We start from the raw sequence: 5918 nt of genomic DNA, 5'->3' as shown, positions 1-5918 counted from the left end.
CTACTAACGTATCGAAGAGAGATTATTTGAATTTAATTCTTATAATACAAAAAGGTAAATTGCTTTTGTATTTTGGTCACGTTAATTTCGAAGAAAATTAACCCGACAAAGTTATATGTAAAGAAAGGTGCGGTTTATACCGTAATTTTTGCATGATATTTTTATAAGCAGTAATAACTTCGAGATTATAGAAGGTGACAACGTAATCGTCAGTGGATTCGCAAGGGTACCAAACGACATTGCGTGTGAAAAACTACCTGTTCAATTTTTATCCAAAAGTAATGAAGATAATGAGTACATAAACACAGCAGATATTTATAAGGAGCTACGACTCCGTGGTTATGAGTATACTGGTTTATTTCGTTCATTGAAGAACGCTTCTATCACTGGTAAAGTAGGGCATATTAGGTGGCCTATAAATTGGACAGCATTCATGGACAATATGCTACAAATGAAAATCCTATCGTTTGATTCAAGAAGTATTTGCGTGTCCACTGAAATTCGCAAATTGATAATCGATCTTGAATATCACATGAAACAGTTGCACAATATTTCCGTTCAAGGAAAAAGTAAGTCTGCGTTAGCCTCAAATATTTTCGTAATCAATTGCAAATATATAAATGAACTTCATATTTCAATATAAATCTATAAATTTTATTACAGATTTGCCAGTACGTATCTATGATTGTTTAAACGCTATAGTATCCAGAGGAATAGAAATTTGTGGTGTCAAAGCTGCAGTAATATCTCGTCGATTGTCCAGAGTACAAACCGTTTATGAGGAATACAATTTCATTCCTTATGGAGATAATGCCATGATGTTTTTGAAAGAGGTGGTTGGAATGTCGGTGCATATAGCGCTCGAATGTTACAAAATGATAAATATTAGAGTGATTGAGTTCATCGAGGACAGCAACGTGGTCCTGCGGGACGATCTCTTTACTCCGATTGTCCAAGAATTTCTAAACAACTTGCCGCTTGTACGATCTAATCTCACATTGGTGGCGGCCGCCAACAGATATGACAGCTCCTCTTTGCCTCAGAATCTCGCAATCATACAGCTTGATAAATTAGCAAAAGATGACAGATGTCTAATGGCAATTGCTGTCGGAATTCTAAGGAAAAGTACAAGCGACAAGACCAGTAAAATATTGTCCAGCATAATAACTGGTGGCTTTCTGTTGACACGAGAAGATCTGTGTGGCTCTTTAGATCAGAACTTACTGCAACGCTACGGTCTGGAAATCGTTATGGAGAAGCGCACTGAACGAGAAGCATTGATATTATTGAGAAAAGCGCAAAAATCTATAAAAATGCGAAAAATCGTACACGTAAACAATCATGAGTTCTCGTGGATCGATGAGTTAAAATCTGCCATGGACATCGACGATGAATTAAGCAGGAACACGAGAGTAATAGTCGTCGCAGAGGGTGATTTCGAGTGTGGTGTATTAGAACTTGTAAATTGTTTACGAAAAGAGCCGAGTGGTGAAATTGTTGGATGAATATTTATTCAAGATAAGGACGCATCCAAGTTCTCCTTGCAGGAACCTTTCTATTTGAATCAACTGCGATTAGATTTACCGATTAACATCTTATNTGGACATCGACCATGAATCAAGCAGGAACACGAGAATAATAGTCGTCGCAGAGGCTGATTTCGAGTGTGGTGTATTAGGACTTGTCAATTGTTTACGAAAAGAGCCGGGTGGTGAAATTGTTGGATGTATATTTATTCAAGATAAGGACGCACCCAAGATCTCCTTGCAGGAACCTTTCTATATGAATCAACTGCGATTAGATTTACCCATTAACATCTTAGGTCCCGGAAGAATTTAGGGCTCTTATCGGTATTTTTCGTTATCACTACCAGAACAGAGACCTGTGCAGTGCGGTTACGTCGTTCAAGGTCCAGTTTAATATTTACATTCGAAACAAATAAAGTGNAGAGGCTGATTTCGAGTGTGGTGTATTAGGACTTGTCAATTGTTTACGAAAAGAGCCGGGTGGTGAAATTGTTGGATGTATATTTATTCAAGATAAGGACGCACCCAAGATCTCCTTGCAGGAACCTTTCTATATGAATCAACTGCGATTAGATTTACCCATTAACATCTTAGGTCCCGGAAGAATTTAGGGCTCTTATCGGTATTTTTCGTTATCACTACCAGAACAGAGACCTGTGCAGTGCGGTTACATCGTTCAAGGGGTACGTTAATATTTTTATTCGAAACAAATAAAGTGTATAAATATTTACGAAATTCTTTGTCAAGTGTATGTATCGTAAATTTTTGAAAATATTTCTTTTTATCTTGAACTAAGTTGCACGCAAATTTTTATATTAATAAGAATGAGTTAATTTTAATTTCCTTGAGATTAGTTAATTTTAATTTCCTTGAGATCCTAAGTGATATGAATATGTTTCACATCTTAATTATCATTGTATTGAATTATATTGCATTTACATGTTTGAGTGAAAAATTATTAGTAGATATAATATAACTAAAGCACTGTATTTATTGAAAATGTGTAAAAATTAATTTCCATCAAATTCGAGGTGATTTGAGCACATTTCGTTGAGTCGAAGGACGTGCATCTCCGAAAATCAAGCCTGAAAATCTTATACGTATAGTTTATGCGACACTGAATTTCAGAGATGTGATGATAGCTACTGGGAAACTTGCTCTGGAATCCCTTGCATCGGTTGAACGAAATGTTGATTCCTTATTAGGTTTCGAATTTGTCGGTTTTGATGAGAATGGACGGCGAATAATGGGAATATGCCCAAACAGGTGTTATACTATCACTTAAATTGTCAAAATTATTACACCGAAAATATAAATAATTATGATAATATTATATTGATGTACCTACAATTCTGAAATTAATATAGTTTTCTTCCGGGATCGAAGAAACAACGTTAACCTGATTTATACCATTTACTTTTTCAGAGGAATATCGAATATACTAATTCACGACGATATCATATCCTGGGTTATACTTGACGAATGGACATTCGAGGACGCTGCCACAGTTTCTTGCGTTTATGCCACAAGGTATTACGCTCTATATGTGTGTGGAAAAATGAAAAAAGGAGACAAAGTTCACATTCATTCCGGCAGCGGTGGCGTTGGACAAGCCGCGATTAATCTCTTCATGAAGGATGCGAAATATTTACGACAGTCGGAACTCCCGAGAAACGACAATTCATTAAAGAAACATTCCCCTGTATTCCCGATAATCATATTGACAATTCTCACGACACAAATTTCGAACAAATGATCGTTCAGCAGACACAAAGTCGGGGTGTTGATATCGTGTTGAATTCTTTAGATGAAGAAAAGCTTCAAAAGTCCCTTCGCTGTTTGGCGAGAGGCGGTAGATTTTTGGAAATCGGGAAATACAATATAATTTGCAATAATTTTTTGGACATCATGGCGTTTGCGAGAAATATTACGGTTTCTCCGAGTCGCCGGCGCAACACCGACGGGCGAACCTCGTTCGTGCTCGCTCCCTCTAGCTCTCGCTCGCTCTCTTTCGCTCATCCTTTTGTCGTAAGCACTAATCGGCCGGAAGCCAAGGACGAATTGCTTCCACCGGGGAGACTGCCCATTTTAAACGACATTCCCCTTCCTTTGTGGTTCCGAAATCCCCTCCTCGACAGCCGGATTTTGCCGGCGGTTACCGAGTCGCTTCGAATCCGTCCTCGTGCGCGACCTCGGCCCGCCGGCCTTACCGCCGCCGAGGGGTCGAAACGATAGCCACCAGATTCCGGCGGCCCCGGTAGCAGCTCTTCTATAGCCGTCCAGAGATCAGAGGTTAGCGAGGCAATGGCGTCCGGCGGGAGCCTCTGGTGGCCCATGTCCCTCCACCTGGCGGCCGACGCTTTGCCCTCTTCTCGTCGCCACCCGAAGCGGGTTTATACATGCTCCTGGGACGCGGGGCTCGTCTCACCGCTCTCGCGCGTCCACAGCGCGCGGTCTCCGCTATGTCGCAAATATTTAAAAAAATAAAAAAAAACCGGTGGCCTCGATTCGGCGTTCTCGAGAACGCGCCATCCGCTCCGCAATAGGTCCCTTCGGAGGGTCCACGCCTTGTGACGTGCGCTCCAAGCTGCCACTTCACAAAATATATGATGAAAATGAACAATTGCATCATTCAATTCTTGCTCATCCCCGATTTTTTTGCGAGAAGCAAAAGTCTTACGTTATTTTGGGCGGCCTAGGTGGCTTCGGGCTGGAATTTGCAGACTGGCTGATTCTTCGGGGTGCCCGAAATCTACTGCTGATTTCGCGAAACGGAATACGAAACGGCTATCAACGTTCGAGGGTGGAATTATGGAAGTCCTACGGGGTAAATATTTAAATCACTTCAGGTGCTGACGCGACCGATCCCAAAGATTGTGCGGTTATTTTGAAATCCGCTGCGGAACTAGGACTTGTGGACGTTATATTCAACCTCGCAGTTGTACTCACAGATTCTATCTACAAGAACCAAACCGCAGAAACTTTCGAAGAGTCATTCAAGCCTAAGGCAAGGGCCACAAAGATGTTGGACGAGCTTTCGAGGAAGATATGCCCCGATCTCCGACATTTCGTCGTTTTCTCGTCTGTCTCATGCGGCCGAGGAAACGCTGGGCAAACTAATTATGGGATGGCTAATTCAATCACGGAGAGAATATGCGAGAGAAGAGTACAAGACGGATTACCCTGAATGGCTATACAATGGGGCGCGGTGGGTGATGTTGGACTCGTTGCTGACATGCAAGAGGACAGTACGGAACTTATCTTCGGCGGTACACTGCAGCAAAGAATACAGTCCTGTCTAGATTCACTGGACGCTTTTCTGATGCTGAGTCGACCGATCGTTTGCAGTATGGTTGTGGCTAAAAAGCACGCGGGCTTTGGCGGAATTATAGATGTTGTGGAGGCTGTAGCGAACATCATAGGTATAGTTTTTTCTTGTTTAAAATAAAGCAACTAAGCGTATATATTTAAATTATTATATGGATATATCTTTTTATTTCAACCTATTTTACAGAAACTTACAAAAATGTGAGCAACTATTTTCTCGTTTCTGATGTAATCATACAATTAACCGCTTACGTTCAATCAAGATCTTTTAATATTTCATCTCGTTTATTACAGGGATGAAAGATTTGAAAACGATCAGACATAACATCCCATTGTCTGAGCTAAGTGGATTCGATGACGGCGATAAATATCAAGCAAACTTTAGAGCGGGAATTCGATATTTTCCTTACCGCGCAGGATATTCGAAATCTCACTTTTGCAAAACTAAAGGACATGACCGACAAAGACAAACGTTTTGCAGAAGACACTAATGACATTGTAGATTCGGAAGATAGAAAATTATTTATTCGGCTAATAAGCAATTTAGACATAAAGTCGGACGTTTGTTTAGAAATTCCAACGAAACAAGGGACGGAGAGAAATCGTATATTTCTTCTACCGGGTATCGAAGGTTGTGGAAACGTATTTAATTCATTGGCTTCGGAAATCCAGGTTCTTGCAATGTGCTTGCAGTATGGCACGAATAATATCTCCACGTGCAAATCTGTGGTGCAATCAGCTGCCACCTTATTACCTGTATGTATAAATGTAAAATATTATGTTACACATACGATATTATTGGGTTGCCCGAAAAGTAACTGCCGATTTTTTCATAGAAATAAAATACAATTTTTTTGTGCATAGAATNATAGAATGAACTTTAATCACTGACATATTTTCCATTTTGTTCGATGATCTTTTGCCATCTTTCTGGCAACTTCATAATTCCACGCTCGTAGAACTTCTGGTTTTATCGGCAAAAAATTGATCCAAGTGCGATTTCACAGCTTCATCATCTTTAAAAAGTTTTACCATCCAAGTAGTTCTGCAAGGATCGAAGTAAAT

At 40.2% G+C, this 5918-nt stretch overlaps 1 pseudogene; it reads left to right on the top strand.

Moving 5' to 3' along the window:
- Nucleotides 1-986: 986 nt before the first annotated feature.
- Nucleotides 987-5609, top strand: LOC106740785 (annotated as a pseudogene).
- The last annotated feature ends 309 nt before the right edge of the window (nt 5610-5918 follow it).

This window comes from Dinoponera quadriceps, unplaced genomic scaffold (genome assembly GCF_001313825.1).
Source record: "Dinoponera quadriceps isolate SergipeBrazil2010 unplaced genomic scaffold, ASM131382v1 scaffold80, whole genome shotgun sequence".
In the NCBI taxonomy this organism is placed as follows: Eukaryota; Metazoa; Arthropoda; class Insecta; order Hymenoptera; family Formicidae; genus Dinoponera; species Dinoponera quadriceps.
Note: the sequence above shows the minus strand (reverse complement) of the source record. Positions and strands in the feature narration are given on the sequence as shown.